General features: G+C 46.5%; 1 pseudogene; it reads left to right on the top strand.

The window, feature by feature from the left end:
- Positions 1-6,789: 6,789 nt before the first annotated feature.
- Positions 6,790-13,320, top strand: LOC110297500 (annotated as a pseudogene).
- The last annotated feature ends 10,098 nt before the right edge of the window (positions 13,321-23,418 follow it).

Genomic DNA, 23,418 nt, shown 5'->3' on the forward strand with positions numbered 1-23,418 from the left:
TTGATATTTCTCCTCCTGTGCCAGGCAGCTGTGGGCAAGCAGATATCTTAGTTATTTTTCTATCATATAACAGACAATGACACCATGACCAAGGTAACTTATAGAAGGAAGAGTTTATATGGGGCTTACAGTTCAAAGGGTTAAAGACCAGAGCCATCATGGGGAGGAGCATGGCGGCAGTCAGGTAGGCATGGTGCTGGAGCAGTAGCTCAGAGCTCACATACTGAGACAGAACCACAAGACAAAGAAAGCTAACTAGGAATGACATGGGCATTTGAAACCTCAAAGCCCACTCCTAGACACACACCTTTCCCAGCAAAGTCATACTTCCTAATGCTTTCCAAACATTTCTACCAACTGAGAACCAAGCATTCAAATACATGAACCGATGGAGACCATCCTCAGTCACACACCTCAGTGGCTTCTCCTCAGGATGATGCATTTGCCCCAGGTGGTCTCTAGGTGACTTCACACTTGCTTCACAAATAGCAACTATCTTAGTTACTGTTCTATTGGTCTGGCTAAGTGTCTGACTAAAGCAACTTAAAGGAGAAAGGGTTTATTCTGGCTCACAGTTCCAGCGTGTAGTCCACCGTGGTGGGAAAGCATGCCAGCAGGAGTTTGAGGTGGGCGATCACATTGCATCCCATCAGGAAGCAGAGATGAACGATGGTACTTCGCTGGCTTCCTCCTCTTCAGTCAGACCATGTCCCCGGCTTACGGGCTGGTGCTCCACATATTCAGGGTATGTCCTCCTACCTCAGAGGACTCCTTTACAGGTGTCCCCAGAGGCTTATCTCCCCGGTGACTCTAGATCTTATCTAGTTAATACTATTAGCTGACCATGAACATAGTCAAAGCATGTTGTGTGGCAAGAAGCATAGCGGCACCCCAATTACAACTCCACCATAGTTTCTAGAATATGTGACTCAGACACCAATGTGTAAGGTTCAACTTGGCATTGTTGCAAAAGCAATGTACAGTCAATCAAAAACACACTTCAAATGCTGAATTTTGAACTCTTCCCAAGCCAGTGATATATAGTATGCTATTATCATAGTGTTGATATTAACTGTCTCCTGAAGGTTCATGTGCCAACGGGTTGGTCCAGATTGGTAGTAATCTAGGGAGCTACAAGACCTTTGAGAGGCAGATTCCTAGTGGAAGAAAGTTAGGTCATTGGGGATGAGTTCCTGAAGATGTCAGGAATCTATCCTTTTCTCTCTTTACTTCCTGGCCACCATGATTTGAGCAGCTTCTTCTACTTCATGTTCCTGCCATGATGACCTAACTCACCACAGACCTAAAGAACACACACACAAGCACACATGCACACAGACACACACACACATACATGCACATATGCACACACATGCATACATGCACACATACTTGCACACACATGTACACGCACACATACATGTACACACGCACACACATACATGCACACATGTACATGCACACATGTACATGCACACACATACATGAGCACACATGCACACATACATGCACATGCATGTGCATGCACGCATGCACACACATGCATGCACATTTGCACACACATGTACATGCTCACGCATGCATGCACACATAGGGGCTCCCTTTCAGACCCCAGCTTAAGCACAAACCACACTCAAACATCTGTTTTCACAGAAAGATCCTTTATTGAGTGGGAAGGAAAAGTTAAAGTGGCTGGTTTCTGACTCAGGCAGAAAACCAGCAGCAAAGGTCAAACATTTCAGAAGAAAAGAAAGGGGATGTCTGCGTTAGAATGGGCTAAGGGGCGGTGGCATACTTTGATTGCACATGTTCATTAGGTGAGCCAAAGGTAGCTTTTGATTGCTAGAATTCAATACTTTGTAGTCAGCCTCCAGAGGAGGAAGTGACCAAATAAGGAAATTCCTAGCTTTAGGAATGTAATCTAACAGTTTAGCAAGGCAGAGGGACCGGAAGAGAAGGACAAGGCTTGCCAGAGCCACCCTAGCCATGCTCAACTTGTCCAGGCCCAAAGGCAAGATGACTTAGACCCCTACAATTCCAAACCTAAATCAACCTTTTCTTCCTTTAAGTTGTTTATCTCGGGTGATTTGACATGCAAATCATGTGAAATCTGTGAGTTACACAGATGTTCTCCCTCAGGGCTGGGTCTAGGCAACAAAGCCAGACTCTAGGCCTTGAGGCTAACAGAGAAGCAACTTACTGTGTGTGCTGTGCTGATGTCTGGGCTTCATGGTGTGCTGTGAATGAATCTGGAGTCCAAACAGGTGTTTGTTTCTTTTCTGTTTTTAAATATATATTATTTCATGTGTATGGGTATTTTGCCTGTGTGTATGTCTATTCACCACCTGTGTGCAGTGCCTGCCTATGGAGGCCAGAACAGGCATCAGGTCCCTGGGGACAGGAATTAGAGTTAGAGACAACTTCTGGGTGCTGGGAACAAACCCAGGTCTTCTGGAAGAGCAGCCAGTTACCTTAACCTCTGAACCATCACTCCAGCCCCACCTTTATGGTTCTTCAAAAATTTTTTTTTAATTTTTTGGGGGGAGAGTGAGAGGGATCTTTCTTGCAGAGATTAAAGGACAGCATTAAGAATTAGTGTTCGCTTTCTGCCTGGTGGATTCTGGGATCGAATCCAAGTCATCAGGCCTTCACCGTGGATTCATCTCACCAGCCCCCAGATGTCGTTAAGTGTCTTTTTTGTTTATGTGTATCTGTCAACGGATAGTGCACAAGAGTACATAGCCCACAGAAGTCAAAAGAGAGCATCGGATCCCCTGGAGCTGCACCTACAGGTTGTTGAGAGCCTCCCAGTTTGTGTACTGGGAGTTAAACTTAGGTCTTAGGCATAAGCAGTAGGTGCTCCTAACAACTGAGCCACCTTGCTGTCCTCCAGGATTTTTTTTCTGCAGAAGGGCTGCATAGCCATCCTAAACCATGCATGCACAGTGTGAGTCTCACTGGGTGTTTGTTTGTTTGTTTGTTTGTGATGGTGGTGGTAGAGGTAGGGGTGGTGGTGGTGGTGTTATTTCTGAGACAGGGTTTCTCTATTATGTAACCCTGGCTATCCTGGAACTTGCTATGTAAACCAGGCTGGCCTCAAATTCAGAGACAAACTTGTCTCCACCTCCTGAATGCCGGATTAAAGGCATGTCCCACCATGCCCTGCTCAACTAGGTTCCTATTCCTAGAGTAAAGGGGGTTCTGTGCCATGTTCTAAATGACCAGGGTTCTACATTATGAGAAGGCTGGCTGGCTCAGAATGGCACAGCCAACAGCGAAGCACAGTGTTGGAGAAGAGGGTGCCACCTGGAGCATGTGTTTTGATTTCAAGAAGCTCTGACCCTGGGGGGATTTGACTTTCTGCCAAGCAGCTTTTTTATTCTATTTTTTTAAATGGTGTTTTGCCTTATTTAATCCTCTCAAGGAAAAGAGGGTACATTGTATTCACATGTCACCACAGAGAGAAGATGTAGACTGGGCAATCCTTGGGGTTCGCTGGCCAGCTAGCCTAACCTACTCAGTGCCTTCCAGGCCAGTGAGACCCTGATTCATAAAACAAGTGGACAGTTCCCGAGGCCTGACACCTGGCATTAACCTCCACCCTCCACACACCGACGTACCCTCCCACACACGAATGTGCATTCACGTAAAGACACTGGGTGCGTGACATTTACTGTAGCTAAGGTGGAAACAGAGCAAGGGAAGCTTGTGGTGGATTCTCCACGTCTTATAGACACGGGTCCCATCTACATAAAACCTGCTTGTTGCAAGTGGCGGAGCTTGGGTGCACTCGGACTCAGGCTCAGAGTCAAGGGTGAACAGAGAACCCAAGACACATAAACACTTGTTTGGTTTCAGGCTCGGGGACAAAGAGCTGAGGTGCATATCTTACACACCAAAGCAGACCTGCCCTCCAGGTTCTCCCAGCATGCCTCAGTCCTCACTTGGCATACCCTGCCCCTAACCATGAACTGTCCACTGTGGGGGCTGGGCTGCCCTTCCCCCAGAGGCTCCTTCCTATATAATCAAGACATTTTTGTCTTCTGGCTCTCTCCTGCTCTCCCCTTCACTCTGCCTCTGCGAGTTTCCTTTCCTTCTCTTCTCCCTCTCTTCTGTCTCTCTTCCCATGGCGACTTCCCTGGCCTCCTTCCTGGGGCCAGTAAACTCGCAACTTCAGACTAAACCTGCATATATATATATATATATATATATATATATATATATATAAAATCTGGCTTGAATTGGCTCATTTCGATGGGGGCGAAATAATTTATCAGATGTAACAAGGAAGAGAGGCCAATGCCCTGTGACCGCTCTGACTCTACACTAGATAAACTGGATAAAGCTGAGACGATCTCACCCAAACCCTTCTGCAGCCCTGGCCAAGACTATCACTTATGTTAGTTGGCAAGTGAACTGGAAGCATCACAGAAGCCATAGGACCTAGCTCTAAGCAAGGAGCTAGGATGGAAGCTAGCTAAGATGAAAGCCAATGGCTACTCACCATCAGTCTGGGGGTGGGAGAAGGGAGCAAGCAGAGCTGGAATCTTGGCTCAGAGGTAGCACCCCTCTCTAGAATCAGTGAGGGGCTGAGGGAGTGCTTTCCAGGTCACCTTCCGACTCAAGCAGTATCTGCTTGGTCAACAACGAAGTAGGAGGGAGGTTGATAAGCTCATTTCAGCTGCACCCATCTTATCTAAAGTGTGGAGTCAGGTAAGGTCACAGAATACCTCCTCCTCGTTCCAAGTGACAGAGAGCTTGCATGGCATGTGCAAGGCCCTGAGTTTAATCCTTAGTACTGGATTTAAACATTCTTCTTACATTTGTTTTATTGTATGCACGTGGGGGTTGGAGGGCATGAAGAGGCAAGTGCATGCCATGGCCTGTTCTGAGAACGATTTGCAGGATTTATTTATCTTTCTACGTCTACCCTGTGGGTCCGGAAGACTGAACTCAGGCTGTCAGGCTTGGGGCAGTCACCTTGACTGACTGAGCCATCTTGCCAGCCCTTCTCCCACCATCAGCACTGAATTTTTTTTTTTTTTTTAAGCAAAATGAAGGAAAAGGAAGCTGAGAGTAGTGGTTGACACTTATAATTCCCGTACTAGGGAGGCTGAGGTAGGGAGAATCTGGAGACTAAGGCCAGCCTGGGCTACTTAGTGAGAACCTATCTCAGTAACAAACACAAAACCACTGTGGGTGTAGCTGGGTTGGTGGAGTACTCAGCACTCACGAGATGTAAACAGGGTGTGGCAGCGAGTGATGCTGTAACCCAGGCGTTTGGAGGGAGCAGGAGGCTCTGGATTTCAAGGTCGTTGTTGGCTGCATAGAGTTGAAAGCAAGGCTTGGGATTCATGAGGCCTTGTCGCTAAAATAAAATGTTAAAAAAGGAAGACTGTGATAAAGTCTGATTATCCCTCCCCAATTTCTCACTCAGAAGGTGAGTACCCTGAGGAGGACTAACCACCTTAAATCACAAGAACAAATGGTGACCGGATAGCAAGCTGGTTGTAGCCCACCCTCTCAGGAATTTCCTTCCTGCTCCTGCCTTGCATGCGTTTCACCCTGCTCAACTTGGAGCAGGGAAAATAAGATGCAAGAGTCAAGATACTGTCTCTGGTTGTTTGAGCTGATCCAGAGGGATGGGTGTGGGAAAAGAAGCTTCCAGAAGGAGGAAGCTGAGCTAACACTCATTTTCTTGGCAGCTCTAACTTTCTTTTCTCATACGAGGATATGTCTTTTTCCATGCAGACGCTGGTTCCAGAGCTGGGAGGAGGCAGGCGTCTGTGAGCAGTCCCTTAATATCAAGGGTGGAGATTCTCATCTTCCTGCACGGTGTTGTAAGATGGAGGAGCATAGGGCTGTGGTGGCGCAATAGCAAGCTTCTTACCTAGGACACATCTCAGCACTGTGACAAACAGGAGGGAAGTTCACAGCAAGGGAGAGCTTATCACCAAGTGGGCCCAAGAGCAACATGGGAGAGGAGACTCAGACAGGTGGATGTGTAAGTCTAGGAGTTAACATCAGTTACAACAGCAGCCGGGATGGACAGGGGAACATGGGATGCTTAATAAATGGTGTTGGGAGAACCAGTTCCCTCCAAACCGGAAACCAAACCCAGGGCTGGAGAGATGGCTCCGCAGATAAGGTGTTTGCTGCACAGGCCTAACGCCCTGAGTTTGATCTTTTGAACCCATGCAAAGGTGGAAGGAGAGAATTGACTCCACAAAGTTGCCCTCCAACCTCCGTTCCCATCAGATACAAAGTAACTGATAGGATTAGGCAGCGGGTCCCAACAGAAACCCACACCCTGAGGCGGGTCTCACGTGGGAGGTTATTGGGTGAGAATTCCGAAGGAGCTTCTGGGAGAGGGAAGAACGAATAGAGTGGGAGCAGGAAGAACGTGACTTTGAGATTATGGCGCATGCACAAGGAGACCCCTGGGCAGCTAGACAGGAGGTGTCTGGTCGCAGGGTCCCTCGAAAGCTGGCTGTAAAGATGCCTGATTGTTGTGGAGTCACTTTTAGCTGTCCAAGGATATGCCCGCTTGCCAAAAATAATAATGAATAATTGTTTAATAAAAGGAAAGACACCAAATCCAGGTTTCTATCTGGTACCAACTGAATGCAGGCCAGCTTGGGCTATACAGAGAGATGCTATGTTAAAAATAAAAAAAATTAAGACTGAAACAAGGGGTGACGGACCAGTGGGTAAAGTGAACGCCAGTAAAGCAAGAGGTCCGGAATTTGAGCTCCAGGGCCTCATGAAAGTAGGCGTGGGGCCGGTGACATGGCTCAGCGGGTAAAGGCACCTGCATATAGGTGTGAAGATGTACACATACCTGAGGACAGAGTCTGATTACTGAAACCCACATGGCAGGAAGGGATAACCAACGCCCATAAGATGTCATCTGATTTCCTCACGGCCACTGTGACGCGTGTTCCCAAACACATGCACACAGGAACACACACGGTAAATAAATGTGATAGAAAGGTTTTTAAATGGCAAGCTTGATGGCACCTTCTTGAAATCGGGCACTGGGAGGCCTGAGACAGGCAGATCCCTGGGGCTTGCTGGCCAGCCCAGCAGACCTCAATCAAGGAACTGACTGAGGTACATATTTAGCATATCAAAGCAGACCTGGCCTCCTACTTGACATACCCTGCCCCCAACCCTAAAATCTTCAGCCCAGGGCCTGGACTGCCTCCACACTATCCCTCTCCACAAGGCTCCTCCCTATATCATCAGGACATTTTGGGCTCGATCCCTCCCTTCCTCCCTCTCTCCCTCCCCCTCCCTCCCTGCCCTCCCCCTTTCTTTCTCTTGCTCTCTTTCTCTTCCTCCTCCCCCCTTTCTCTCCCCCATGGGGACTCCTCTGGCCTCAGTCTTGGGGTCAGTGAATCCACACTTAATGTAATCTAATCTGGCTTGAATTGCCTCATTTCACCAATGAGAAATTGCCTATCACCTGGGAAATTATAAGTCTCAATAAAACAAAATGAGGAGCTGGAGAGATGATTTGGAGCCTTAGAACACTTGTTGCTTTTGTAAAGGACCCAGGTTCTATTCCCAGCACCCACGTGGTGGCTCACAACTATCTAAACTCCAAATTCCAGGGGCTCTGATGCCCTCTTCTGACCTCTAAGGGTACCAGGTTCACATATAGTGCACATATACATATGCAGGCAAAATATTTGTATACACAAAGTAAATAAGTCTTGGAGGAGAAGTGCATGGGGTACATTGAATAAGGACTCCCAAAGTTGACCTATGGCCTCCACAGGCACACTCCTGCATCCACACACTAGCTGCATGTGAGACATGCACACACCCCACAAAAACAAAACGGGCCACTACAAGGCCATGTGTGGTGGCAAACATGTATGTTCTCTGCACTCCAGAGTTGGAGACGAGAGGATCAGGAATCCAAGGCCATCCTCAGCTACATAGTAAGCGTATGTGAGGCTCTGTCTCAAAATCAAAAGTTAAAACCACTCAGATACAAGATAAACCTAGAGATTTAGGAAACAAAAATCAAGACACATATATGTGACTCTGGGGAATGATTTGTTAAGCTTGCAAACTCACAAATTGTTGAGACAAAATTCTGAGTAGTTTGGTGATATCCATTTTAAGTGTTCGGGTTTAAAGGAGAGTGGAATAGACCATGAAGGGCACTGTTCAAAGTGGGGGAAGCTATTGAGGGCAGCCAAAATAGACAGAGCTGTACCTAAACTATGTAAGAAACAGCTGTGAATTTGTATAGTGTCTGTCTGTCTGTCCGTCTGTGTTCTCGTGCACAAGAGTGCAGTTGCCCTCAGAAGCTAGAAAAATGGTCTTTGATGCCCTAGAACTAGAGTTACAAGTGATTAGTGCTGGAAACCAAATTCCAGTCCTCTGGAAAAGCAGAAAGTTCTCTTAACAGTTGACCCACCTCTCCAGTTCTCTAATTTGTTAAGAAAAGAGAGATATCGTCGTTAAAAGATGGATCCAAGACTTTAAAAATAGCATAATTCCAAAAGCTAATGTTCTTAAGGAGGTATTTCATGCCATCAGTTCTCATGGGCCAGTGAGATGGCTCAGTGTGTGAAGGTGCTTGCCACCAAGCCTAGTGACCTGCACTTGATCCCTGGACCCACATGGTGGAAAGAGAGAACAGTCCCTCAGCAGCACACAACAACAACAACAAAAAACTAATGCACCAGAAAAGCTGTCAAAGGGACAGGCCCTTCTTTCCAGCCCCAGCCTACAGCTGCAGCAGTTTAATGTCCCACAGGATCTGTCCAAAATGGCTGCTCCTGTCAAAATGGTGGCACCAAGACATCTCTTCATCTTGTAGCTGTCACAGGAGCTGTCTATAGCGGTGGCACCTTTCCTGCCTCAGCCTACAGCCTTGGTGAGATACCACTGCAGCTGTCCACACTGGCAGCGCCTACTCTCCAGCCTCCCCTCCCCCCTCAACCCCAGCAGCCCCACAGGGATGGCAGGCACCTCAGCCAAAGCCAGCTGCGGTCAGGAAGGACTTCCTACTCTAACCCATGAATCCTGATGCAGGGAAAGGGNGAATGGGTGGGTAGGGAAGTGGGGGGCGCTATGGGGGACTTTTGGGATAGCATTGGAAATGTAATTGAGGAAAATATGTAATAAAAATATTAAAATTAAAAAAAAAGAACGTTGCAAGGCTGTCAATAAAAATTAGAGACTATTCCAAAACAAAAAAAAAACCAAAAAAACAAAAACAAAAACAAAAAAAAACCAAAGCTATCAGCACACAAACCAACAATATATATTTAAACCTCAGTACACCCAAGGTTATGAGATTTTCCATTGTGAGTCCCCTGCTTTTCTCCAGGGGCACAGGGACAAAGACTTCAATCAAGCATTTTTATATGACTAGAAGCATTAATACCCACTTTTTTTTTTTTTTTTTTTTTTTTTTTTTTTTTTTTTTTTTGTTGTTTTGTTTTGTTTTAAAGCCACCAATCCCTGAGCAGAAAAGCCCACCAATCCCTGGGCTTCCCACAAAAACCCACCAATTCCTGAGCTTCCCACAGAAAACCACCAATCCCTAAGCAGGAAATCCACCAGCCCCTGAGCATCCTCTCTCCAAGCTCAGGACTTGAAATACCATCAATCCTCACTCTGGAAATCTCTGCACTGAGAAGCTCCACCCCCTCAGAAATCCTATGTAAACCCCGCCCCTTTGTCCAGTTCCCTGCTGCCCACGCCTAGGAGCAGAGGGCAGCCATCCCTGAATTTCCCTCCCTCAACACCCTGGACCCTCCAATAAATCTCTTTCATGAGATTTTCTGCCTGGTGTGACTCTCTCATTGGAAGAAGCCAAGAAGAAAAGAAGCAATGAAGCGAAGAAGTGGGGTGGGGCTGAGGCTCCCGAGCTCCTCAGCTCCGCTGGGGATACACTCCCTTGGGAGCCACAAAAGCCTCTGCTGAGGAAGCTTCCTCTCAGAGACATGTGGTTCCTGAACTTCTGAATCCCAGGATGCCCCCTCCCTTGGGACACTGCCCCACCTCAGCGCTGTAACGTTCCTGGACTCCCATGTCTCAGGAAACCCTCCCATCCAAGCAGAAACACAAGAGCCAACTCACCAAAGCTGTCTTTAACTTCCACCTATGTGCCTTGACTCTCTCGTGTACCACCCCCATTCCCAAATAAACTACATGTAATAAACCTTTGGGAATAAACACTGAATGAAGACGTCCTTGACACTAAATGAAGCTAGGAAAGTGGAAAAGAGGGGGTTGGTCCCGTGAGGGATGCTCAATATTAACAAATCCAAGTTGTACTCAGGTCCCCGTGGAGCCTCTTATTCTGAAAATCTCTCAGGCGTTGTGAGCTCTAGCACACACACACACACACACACACACACACACACACACACTCACACATACACACCCTGTGACTCAGCAGTTTCTCTCCTGGCTGCGCACCCACACCCAGGAGGGGACATGTATGAGCCTGTGTCTCTCGTTGCTTCAAGTCTCAGGACCAAAGGTTAGAGCCATCACATGCCCATTGTTAGATCCCAGCCCCTTCAGCTCACCCTCTGCCTGTCTCCCTAATCCAGTCTCTAGCCCTGGTAGTCCCTGTGCCCCTCCCCTCAATTAATATGAAGGCCTTCTGTATCTTTGAGGGTCTCACAACGTTCGCTTTTCCCCACCAACTTCCAGCTGCAGGCTAAATTTGCCTGCCTCGGTGCGCTTGGCTAGGTCACGTGATATGGAGCTTGTCATTCCCCACCCCCACCCCCACCCCGGGCCCCCTGAAGACCTGTGAGACAGAGTTCCTTTGGTCCACGGACCTATGGCTCTTTATCTCCCTTCAGTGCCCCATCACCCTAGCTCCTCACATTCACACACTAAAGGGCCACGGCTGCCTGTGGTCATGTGGTCCTAAGCCCACGGTTCTCTGCCACGGCTGCCTGTGGTCATGTGGTCCTAAGCCCACGGTTCTCTGATTAGTGGTCTACAGTGTAGTTTCATCAGTTTTGCTTTTCTTTCTCTTTTCTTTTTTTGTAAAAGCTATGTTCTATTTAGTCTGTGTGCATGTGCTGTGGCACATGCTACAGTACATGTGTGTGCCGTAGTGTATGTATGGAGCTCAGAGTCTCTCCTTCCAACCCGTGGCCCCGGGGATCACATGCACGTCATCAGGTTTGTGCCTTTACTAGTTGAAGCATCTGACTGACCCTAGCCTGTTTCTTTACCAATAAATTATAAGGCCGTCACGGGGGGTGGGGGGCGGGATTGCTGTGCGCGCATTGGGGTGGGCGTCAGAAGGAGAGGCAGGGGCAGGTGTGCAGACCCCCTGGTACTCTGACGAGTCCTAAAGGACAGAGAGTTTGCGGAAGGATGTGCTGCATTGCACAATGTTGGTGACAGTGACATACATTAAAATGACACACTTGGGACAGTCACATGAATGTTTTGTAAGCCTGGGGTAGGGTGAGGGAAGGGAGAAGATGGAGGGAGGGAAAATAAAAGAAATTATCTAGTAACTAATGAAGACGTAGCATGGTGGTTACCCATCCACGCCTCCCCAGGGCTAAAGGCCAAGAAAGGGAACAGGAAGCCCTGAAGGATGTGGTCCTGTTGTGAGGGCCTTTGTCTGTCTGTCAGTCTATCTATCTATCTGTCTATCTTTCAATCTTTCTTTCTTCCTTTCTTTCTCTGCATTGTTTTCTGTCAGCACACAGAATAATGAGTTTCATTATAACATTTTCAGACCCATAGAGCAGCACATTTACCTTGTGGTTTTTCCTTATTCCCTACTTCTTTGGCTGTCACCTTCCTCCCAAAAAGCACAATAGTCTCCCATGGCCATGGTTCCTTCCTTGCCTTCTTCCTTCCTTTCTTCCTTGTTGGCTTTTTGAGACATAATCTCAATTGGAAACATGGATCAGTGGTAGAACCTTTGCCTACAATCGCCCAGTGAGGGGCAGAGAATGTGGTTCAGCTATAATGACCCTGCCTAGAATCCTCCAGTGAGCACCTGAGAGGTGTTGCTCTGTGATAGAGCCCCTGCCTAGCAGATTCCAGACTCCAGATGCTATCCTTAATACCACAAACAAAAACGGGTAACAAAAATCCATAAAAACACAATAAGATTCTTGAGCCACACTTGAGGGTCACAGGAACCATCAAATGTGGGACTGTGTTCTCTGGTTTGTCCTCTCCCAGGGCAGAGTCCTGATAGAGAGATGTTACATCTGTTTGCTAAGAACACTAGCATTTTTCCTGTCCTGAACTCACAGCATGGAACTGTAAAGTTTGGCTACTGTCACAATCCCCATTGTGAACTGATTACATAAGGGACGGTATGATAGCCGGTGTGAACACTCAGATGACTCAGTTACATCCAGTGCAGTGAAGCCTTGTTGCCAGGAACTCTGAATGTCCCAATGTGGCCGTTGATTTTCCTTCCAGGATCCTCGTGGCTCATCTTGCGATCATCCAGGTTGATCAGCAAGTGCCCAGTAAAGATAAATCAAACAGTAGGGTGCAAATGAGGATACAGGTGGCACAACCTCTCCCTGAGCACCTCCCATACGCCAGGCTGTGCTGTCCAGAGTGACTTTAAACTCTTGATGATCCTCCTGCTTCAGTCTCCCAGATGCTAGGATGACAACTTTAGAGACACATTTTTATCATGACAGTTTAATTGGGGGTTGAGGAGATGGCTCAGTGGTTAAGAGCACCTGCTGCTCTTGCAGAGGATCTGGGTTCAATTCCCAGCATCCATGACCAGCAGCTCATAACTGTCTATGACTCCAGCTTCAGGGGATCTATAGTCTTTTTCTGGTCCCTGTGGGCACTGCATTCATTCGCGCGCGCACGCACGCACACACACACACACACACACACACACACACACACACTACCATAATGAGGCTTGACTGGTTGGCCTGGCTGCCTTTGGTATCACACCCTACAAGCCATACTCCTTAAGAATCTGCTAGCCTGTTTCACTGTCAGTATCAGTCTTTCGAAACCACGCTGGAGCACCTGAGTTCACGGCCCGCCCAGATGGATTACAACGGGCAGAAGCTAGCTGAACAGATGTCTCAGGGAATTATTCTCTTTTCTGCAATAGTTGGGCTTATCGATGGGTATGTGACTGAACAGTTTGGATGGAATGTCTACATAGTTATGTCCGATTTGCTTTCTCGTATCTGATGACATTTCCTCCATGGCCTATCTACAGCCACTATCCCCTAAAGCGGGTTACCTGTTCAAGACTTAGGCACAGAAGACAAGAAATCAGGGGATAGAAAAATTAAGAGGCTTGCTAAAAATAACTGATTGGGACTTTCACGATTCGATTCAGCACCTGCTTTTGTTTCCTGTGAGATGAGCTGAATTGCTTTCATAACCAAAACATGAGCTTAAACCACCTATGTTCAGCACAGCTGTGTCGAGATCCAGTTGTTCTGGCTTCATTTCTAATCCAAATATATTTTAAGTTATAACGATTTTGTACTATCTCTTAATAAGCTTATTATGGAGAACAGGAAATTATAAATATGCATTGCTTCTTTCAGGTGTATATAATGAGTAAACACCTTATAACTCATAAAAACATACCATCATAAGCATTTAAAAAAATAAAATCTTATTTTGTAGTAGTTCAATACACTGTAAAATGGAGGCTATGGATGCCCTGCATGTAGCTTTTGCTACCCCACTTTAACTCTGGGAATAGACCTCGCTACCAGCCCCTGACCAGAGCATATTGGATCCATGGATGAAAAACACAGACATACACAGCTGTTCAATTTCAACTTGCCTTATTGGCTCAACTGCTGGGTGCCTCCAATCTACTTCCGCTGGCATGCCCTTCCCAGAACTCCCAGCTGAGCACCCTAAATCTGCAATCAGCTTCAGTTGCTCAGCTGCCTTCAGTCCCAGCGCAGCACCCCCAACCTCCCACCTGTAGAAGCAGCCTGTGGCTGCTCCACCCAAGATCTTACATGGCTGGTTGGCTTTTTTTTTTCTCTCCGAAGCGTTGCGATCTCTTCCTTCCTCTCTCTTCTGTGTCTGCCCCTTGCCTGTGGGGACCTCGAAGTGCTGCCTATATCAACTGAGGAACAGGAACTCAGCTTCAGAACCACCCCTACGTCTCATAAAGACTGGAATGTCAGGACCGAAAAACAATGCTATTAACTCAATGGTGGCCTCGTAGGAAGTGCACTGTGTGCACTTGTGTGTGCAGAGGCCAGAAGAGGGCATTGGATCCCCTAAAACTGGAGTTGCAGATGCTTGTGAGTCACCTTTGGCCTTTCGGTGCTGGAAGTAGAACCTGAGCCTTAAGTGCTGAGCCATCTCTCAGCCCCTCTGTCATTTCTTGTGACTGTGGTACACTGTTAATTTTACCTTTTATTATTGGGGTGCTCGCACACCAGGGTGCAGGTGTATAGGTCAGAGGACAACTTGCAGCCTAGCAACCTGAATTTGGTCTCTGAGATCCACGTGGTGAAAGGAAAGAATCAATTACTGCAAGTTGTTCTCTGAGCGCCACCTCTCTCTCTCTCTCTCTCTCTCTCTCTCTCTCTCTCTCTCTCTCTCTCTCTCTCACTGTGTGTGTGTGTGTGTCTGGCACTCCTTTTAATATAACTATTTAATTAGTTCTTTGATCACAAACACTCCTTAATTCCTCCAGGTCTGCCCCATCTCCCTACAACAAAATAAAATGTTTAAAGGACTAAAGGGACCAGAGAAATGTCTCAGAGGTTAAGAGCACACGCTAACTTCCTAGCATACCTGGGTACAATTCCAGGAACCCACATGGAGGCTCACAATCTCTGTGACACCAGTTCTAGGGGATCTGACATTCTATTCTGGCTTTTGTAGACACCAGGAATTCAGTAGTAGACAGACATACATGTTGGCAAAACACTCATGCACACAAAATAAAGTAAAAGTTATTTTAAATTTAAAGTAATGAAAAAACTTTTTAAGACAAGCTCACTATGTAGTCATGGCCGGCCTGGAGCTCCCAATAGACCAGGCTGGCCTCAAACTCAGGGATCTCCAGGCTCCTTACACCATCAGGGCTAAGCTACCATTCTATCAATTGAGCTACTTTGCTAGCTCCTTAGTTACAACTTTTGAAATTGGCTGTGTTGGATTCTCTGCAAATGGAGTTACAGACAGTGACAAGTTATCATGTGGGTACTGGGGAAAGAACCCAGCCCTCCTCAAGAGCAAAAGGTGCTCTTAACCACTGAGCCATCTCTCCAGGCCTAATCACAATCTTTTTTTTTTTTTAAGATTTATTTATGCTTATATGAACAGAATTCTGCATGCATGTATGCCTGCAGGCCAGAAGAGGGCATCGGATTACTTTTTAGATGGTTATGAGCCACCATGTAGTTGCTGGGAATTGAACTCAAGACCACTGGAAGAACATGCAGTGCTCTTAACCTCTGAGCCATCTTTCCAGGCCCTCAAAATGTTTTTTTTTTAAAGGAACTCATCGAAGCTGTACGTATGGCAACACCTGCCTGTAAATCTTGACACTTGGGAAGTGGAGGCAGGAGGATCAGGAGTTCAAAGTCATCCTAGACTATTTAGTAAGTTAGAGGTCAGCCTGGGTCACGTGAGACCCAGTCCTCACAGCAGCAACAGAAAGGACCTGTCAATACTTGAGTTGTTTGTGTTTGCAGAACATTCTCCAGCTCATTGCATACTGTTTTATAACCATGACTAAGTGTGAACTATGTGCCCACTCCCTGATTAGCCAGAGAAGGTGAGCGAGCCAGCCCTGCAGCCTGCCTAGCTCGGCGATGAAGCTACCTTGTTTTAAGAAACCTATAAAACCCAGAACAAGCTTCTAACTGTGAAGCCAGTGACCTCACTCACCTCCTGCCCCAGAGGCATGCTTATTTCTTGACAAAAATCTCTTGAAGTCCCAGCCCAAACACGAAGCTTTCTTAAACATTATCTGTCACTATGCTTAAAGCTACCTTGGTGTTACTGGGACTCCCAGGATTCCCTTCTGAATTCTTAGTTTCATTAATGAAAGAATTTTTAAAAGGTTTATTTATTTGTTTATTTATTTTATCTATATGAATACACTGTAGCTGTCTTCAGACACACCAAAAGAGGGCATCAGATCCCATTATAGATGGTTGCAATTTCCATGCAGTTGCTGGAAATTGAACTAGGGAACTGGAAGAGAGCAGTCAGTGCTCTTAATTGCTGAGCCATCTCACCAGCCCAATGGAAGAATTTTTTAAAACTCACGAGGCACTTAATGATGGTTTTATTAGAATCTGAGAAACAAAAACAAGGTCTCCAACACAGAGTCCATGGGGACACTGAGGCACACTGTTGAGAATACGTTTATTAGACGAGTTATGAATGCCATGAATAGACGGGCAGCAGAGTGGGGCCTCCTAGTTCAGGCTCCAGCAGCACAGAGAGAAGCATGGTGGGGATGCTGAGGAGGATAGGGCCCAGGAACCTGACATGGGGACCCCTTCTTAGAGGTCTCAGGGGAGAGTCATTGTCAGAGTCTGCAGCCAGGCTGTCTGTGCTTCACCATCAGGTGCCAGAAGAGGGAAGAGAGGGAAATGTGTCACCAAGCCACTTGTAGCCACATGTAGCCTTTTGATGCCCTAGAGTCTGCAAACTCATACAATGAGAAATCCAGCTCTTACACACACACACACACACCTGTCATAGAGATTCAAAGACATTGCTCTCAGTATGGGTCTCTGCCAGGGTGTGAGGAGGCTGGGAGATAGGGGTGGGCACCACAGCTCTTAGGGCACAAATAGGAAGGAATCTGTTTTGGATTCTCACACAGGCAAGCTGTAAGTCTCTGCAACAGATTTCAGAAGAGGGGAGATGGAGAAGAAGGCAGATGTTCATCCCTTTTAGAGTTAGGCAGGGAGGTCGGAGCCAGAGTGCCAGGAAAGTCATGACGTGGCTTTTGGCCTCTGCTAAGGGAGAGACAGGAAGGGAAAATGCTTGATGGCCAGCCACAGATCTTGTTAATCCCACTGGTTGAGAATAAGACCACCACTACTATTTTTGAGCCAAATTTGAAGCAGGCTTTATCAAATACTGGCCGGGGCTATGAACACTGCCCAGGACCAAATTACATTAGTCAGAGGCTTATGAAGGCAAATCCTACAAGGCTAGGTAGGTCCTGCATCCATGGGGGCAAGTACTCATCCTGACACATTCCCTGCCTATGCATTGACACCTACATGTTACCGAGCACATCCTGTGCACTTGGGGCAATCATGCCTGGTTACAGAAGCAAACCACGGGCTTTTACCTTACAGAACAACAGCCCCAGCACTGCGGGAGATTATCTGACCTCGGACAAGTTGGGCTTACAGGCTGAAGACAGGGTTTTTTGGTTTGGTTTGGTTTGGTTTGGTTTGGTTTGGTTTGGTTTGGTTTGGTTTGTTGTTGTTGTTGTTGTTGCTGTTGCTGCTGCTGCTGCGGTCGTTGTTTTATAGTTCTCTTAAGCACAATAATTTAAAGTTAAAACACAATGTTAACTCTCAAAATCTGAGCTCAGAGAGCAGTGATTCCAGGCTCCAGTGTCCTGGAAAAAAAGATTGCACTGGGTACACATGCTTAGAAGGAAAAATAGAGCCATTTATCTTTTAAAAGATGTATTTTATTTGTGCACCCGTGTGTGTGCATGCGTGTGTGTGTGTGTGTGTGCGTGTGCCCAAGGAGCCCCGAAGACTACTTCATTAGTATTGTCTTTCCCACAAACTGGACCTAATCTCTCCATCTGATTTCCAGTGTACTTGGGAGGGAGAGAGAATGAATACATGGGGCAAACTATGCCTGCTTCTTTTTCAATTATAACTATATAATAAGAAAAAAAAATACAAACACTAAAAATGACCCAATGTACTGTGACAGGACAGACAGTGTAGGGGAATACCAGTACAGGGATGCGGGAGTGGGTGGGTGGGTGAGCAGGAGGGGAGGACAGATGGGAAACAAGGAAAGGGGATAACATTTGAAATACAAATAAAGAAAATACCTAATAAAAAAAGAAAAAAGGAAAGAAAATGACATGAAAGAAGGAAAAGAAAAGAAAAAGTTAAACTCACAAAACAGATTTCAATGTAACTTTTAAATAAACTTGCCTCACAATGACTGCTCTCAGTAATCAATCTCCTGTGTCCCATGGTAAATGATTAGAAAGGAAAACAAGAAGGTGTAAAGTTTATGTGGGGTCTGTGGACGTGAGAGCTTATATTGTGAAGGTCCAAGAAGGTGTTTTAGGGTGTGCAAATGCGATATGTAAGATATAAGAGAGTGACTTAAGGTATGCAAAAGCGATAAATGTTTCAAATTTCTTTTCTTATCTATGCTATTGTTATATTAAGACTTCAAAAGTTCAGAGTTTGAGTTCTGAGAAACTATTAATCTAGCTCTGGTGAACCCTGACTGCTATTATGGTCATAGGCTCAAGATTTTAAATTTTTGGTTGTCTTCTAAGTATAAAAGTATAAAAGACTTTAAAAGGGCTTCCTATTGTGCTAACAACATCTGTCCAATCTATTACACATCCCATCTTCTGGTTAGAGGAAAGGGCACTCGTGCTTCTCAGAATCATTGCGTGTCCCAGGCTTTTTCACTATGATTTAAAGGTGTGATTATACTGCCTTTTCCACACTGTGGGTTTCAATAAACACTACAAACAGTGAAATAAAACGCATCCCATTTTGTAAACTTTAAAACATTCTTGTAAGCTTCTGGAGATTATTGGATCCATCCCTCACGGGTCAACAGCCTGCTTCCCCACCTGCCTATTCCACGTATAGGGATAGGATCCCTTGAGGGCGGGATCCCTTCCCTTTCCCTGGTTTGTGACTCCTCTCTCCCTACTAATACGACCATGTAAAAGTTTCCAATGAACACCTAAGAAAAAATTTCCTCCTAAACTCCTTTATCTTCTGCCCCTAATATATATCTGTCCCAGCAACCTGCCAGCTTCGTGTGTTCCCTCATGCATCCCAGATAGCTTCAAAGAGGCTAGCCCCAGGTGATCGAGCCTCAGAAACTGCTCCAGCTGCTGCCTGAACACCCCTAGCCCAGGTGGTCCCACTGTGCTTGGGCAGCAGTGGCACAGCCTGCTGAAGTGGAAACTTCTAGTTCTTTGGAAAGTCAGTTGTGTCCAATGATGGTTTGCTGGGGCACACAGGTGAAAGGATGTCTTGCTAAAGGAGACACGTCTATTTTCCTGAAGCAGACACCGATGAAAGTGTTTTTGCTAGAGTAGACACATGAAAGGATGCGTGATGAAGACGTGTATATATATGACCCCACAGACAGTGGGAAGAGCACTGAGCCTTGGTTTGGTTTGCTCCACCTCGCTAACAACACACATGTCACGATTCACCATCTATAGTCTTGTGGAAGTCAGCTTATGGTAATTCCACCATTGAGAGAAATTTGCCCAAGAACTGCTTGTGAGGTTCCTACAGCAGGTGCCTTGCTTGCAGCTCGCCACACTTCCATGGCCTTGCCTCAGGGCAGCTGGCGTGAGTACCTGGTGTCTGCCTGCAGAGACTGGAGCTGCCAGTTTGTGTGCGGGGTCTGCCTAACCTGAAGACTGATCTGCAGCGGCTAAGTCATGTTTGGTGTTTCTACAGGACTGAACTGCTGCCCAAGGAGATCGAGCTCGCTCTCAAAGAGCTGTTGCTGAACAGGTCCACTTCCCCCATATCCTAACTTTTCTCTTCCGCCAACTCTGGTGCACGGTGGGCTAGGGGAGAGGGTGAACCTTTATTAAGAGAAGATTGCAAAAGTTTCATGTCTACAGCTTGCTCTACCAGGACTCAGCCAGGATCCCAGCTTTCTTGGGTCTCCAAAGATGTTAATGCCCCCAGGCAGCAGGCAGTCTAAAGAGCCCAGCACCCCCATTCCTGCCTCACCAGGAACCCCTTCCTATCTCCTTGCTTTTTATAATAAACAAAAAGGGAGGAACGTTATCTCCAGCCTGCCTTGGGGAACTCCATGCCACCAGCCACATCAGCACCAGTTGCCAAATGCGACACTCTTTAAAAGGTTGCCCTGCCACCACACTCTGTCTGTCTCTAACTCTCTGTCTCCCTCTCATGTCCCTATGCCAAGACAGTCTTTCACTTCCTTCCCAGTAAATCTCTTGTGTGGGATCGGTTGTGTGGGGTGGTCTCTGCATCATACCTTGGCCCTGACCCATGAAGGTCCTCCACCACAAGAACACTAGCAGAATCTAAGTGACTTTGATGATGACCCTACTCTCCCTGAGACTCAGTTTCCCCTGTCGGTTGTCAAGATTGCAATTACGGTGGTTTTCTCTGATGGACAGGAAAATATTCCAGTTAACCTGGGGAAGGCCCTAAACACTGTCCCAGTGGGCTCTTGATGAATTTTATTCATCGTCTCCACCCTTGGATAGGACATAGACTCAAGCAGGGCCACCAGCATGACCCAGCTATATGTCTGGGTGACACGCTAAGGATTCTAAGTCAGTGTGCACAGAGCTTCCTGCACATCTGAGTCTGCTGTTCTATCCAATAGTCTGGTTGTGCAGTCAGTCAGCCAGTCAGTGTGTCTGTCCATAGATGGCTAGCCTAAGAAAATGTGGCAGGCGTGCTAAATAGAAGACACAGATGTGGTAAGAGAACAGCAGATTTCATAGACAGGCACTGAGGTCTGTTCAGATGGAAGAATGGGGTCTTTTCTTCTGCATTTCTCCAGTGTGACAGGGAGGGAATTCATGGCTCCCACCACAGGAAACTGAGCCAGCATGAAGTGCACTCACTATGGCGTCTCCTTAGCAACCCAGGAAAGGCCTAAGTTCTATGATGTTAGGGTAGACTGTTATAATGTTACCTTATGATGTTAGGCTGGGTACTTTGTGATATATGAGCTAGCCTCTGGGTACATCCCCCAAGGGCACTGGGGGATAACTCAACTAGAGACTGTATGTATATATGCTCATACATGCACACACACACACACACACACACGTGCGCGGTGGTTTTACTCAGCCCTAAAGTACAAAACTATGTTATTTGTGGTGAAATGTATAGAATTGAATGTGATGCAGAACAGGCTAGAGTCAAATTTGGACAGAGAACTATCCCATGCTATCTATCACACATAGAATCTAGGAATCTAGAATGGATATATAAAATGGATATATACTAGTTCATTATTATAAATCAATGTATAATATATATTATTATAAATATAACTTATAAATGCATCATATACATAATATATAAAACATGAAAGTAGAAGGCCCTGTAAGTTTAAATTTTTTAACTCTATTTTTAATAATTTTTTTAATGCTTTAAGCTCCCTTTTCGTCCACCACCCACCAGAGTTAGTGGAAAAGAAAGGCTGTTAGGATACACAGAAAGTGGACCTGTTTGGAAATTGTTCTTTGGAGTAAATTCCATCCGGGTTGTCAGGAAATCAGCAGTTCAGTTGACAGGAGTCAGCAGTGGTAGCTCAATCCACTCACAAACACTTTACAAATACACCAGCCGTCCAGTTCAGTAGTGTCGGCATAATAGAGCAGAAACAGCCAGGCCCTCGCTGAATTGTCACAAGTCAGCAAAAGGAACCTGGATAAGTTTTTTGCCACGCCTCTCTCAACAAAGTGAAGATCCATGAAGATGGGAGACCAAGAAGCTAACTATGTGAGCACCCCCCCCCCCAACCCACCCCGGTCTCTCTCTGTTGAGTTTATTTGTACTCCCTGCAAACATCACGTGTCTTCTATGGGTCTTGCCTCTCTATGTGTCTTGCTTCAGTCAGTAAGTCTGTCTTAGCAAAACTCCATGTGAGTCCCCCAGTAATGCTAGCAGGAAATGAAGTTGCCTGCTGCTGAACTCTCATGAGTACAAAACATTGCTAGATATATCCATGGGAACCTCACTCAACACCCAGATGCCATCATTGGCTCACTGAGCAAAGCCAAGACTTAGCCACAAGCCCCTCAGCTCCTGTCCAAGTTCACACCGTGCCCTTCACTTTTTCTCTGAGAGACCCAAGGTCAAGACCTGGACACAATGAGAAGATTCAAGTTGGAGTGAAAATAACCCATCTAGGTTCCCAGCCAGAGCAAGGTGCTGGGTCCTGGAGAAACTGGCCCAGGGAATCTCCCGTTTATCACCACTATCGCTGTGTGTCCGTCTGGCGCCACAAGGTGGCAGTGCAGCACAGTGGAAGCAGAGAGCCAGAGAATTCCCGAGTGGCTCCACCGAGGGCTCAAAGCAGGAATTGTCTGATGCTCTGAATAAAGTTGGCCATTGTGTGAGACTAGTCCGCCCCATTTTTAGGCTTCACTCTCCCAGCTTCACGCTGGTGTCTAGAGCAGCAACACAAGTTGTATACGTTCAAACACTATTATGCCAAGTAAGAGTCCTTATTCCAAAAGAGAAGAATCAAAGCCACAACAAATAGCAACCACACCGAAGCACAATCAAACCCAGCAGAGCAGATGCCGATCTTACAGCTTTAATGAGTCCCATCTGAAACTAGGAATTCAAGCCTCTTGGATCTGTTAGGTCTCAACCCCAGGACTAAAGGCTGAGGTTTCTATTTAACGTATCAAAGTGGACCTGGCCTCGAGGTTCTCACAGCATCCCTCAGTCCCTATCTGTTACAGGGTTTGGCTGGCGTACCCAGGGTCTGGGCTGCTCTTCCCCCAGAGACTTCCCTATATAATTCAGACATTTTGGTCACTAACCTCCCTTTTTAACCTTTTTGCCATCTTGGCTGCTGCACCTGGTTCCTCTCTCTTCCCTCTTCTTTCCCCCTCTCCTCACATGGCTTAGGGGCCCGTCCCTGAACCCCCCCCCCCAGAAATCTCTGCCTCTGGCTATGCTCTCCCTTTTATCTCCAGCTAACCTCCTCCACCACACCTAGGGGCAGTCAGGTCCTTCCTTTTTTTCCCCCACTCAGAATCCAAAGAGCATGTACAGCAACATACTTTGAGGAATGTCTAAGGTCTCTCAGAATTTAAATATGACATCAGAGGTTTATCCCATTTAACTTCTAATATTATCTCAATTGATGCTACATTAAATAAAACCCCAAATATCTACTTACTGTATACACACACACACACACACTCCTTCCACATAAGGCAACACCGTCCAGTTACAGTCTTCCTTTCTGTCACTAGCCACATGGCCTCACCTGGTATAACTGCCTTCCTGTAGTTACCCATTCCATATGCCCCTGACCCTCAGCAAACCCCTCAGCAGGTTCTGGTTCCTTTCCTGGAGGAGTGACCCATATCTCCATTCCTGAAGGGTCTGGGTTATTTATCACCCTGCCTGGATTGGGTCGTTGTACTTTCTCACTGACCTAAATCACAGAACATAGTGACACCAAGAGGTGTCCTGAAAGATCTCCTCT

Source organism: Mus caroli, chromosome 7, assembly GCF_900094665.2.
Source record: "Mus caroli chromosome 7, CAROLI_EIJ_v1.1, whole genome shotgun sequence".
NCBI classification, from domain to species: domain Eukaryota; kingdom Metazoa; phylum Chordata; class Mammalia; order Rodentia; family Muridae; genus Mus; species Mus caroli.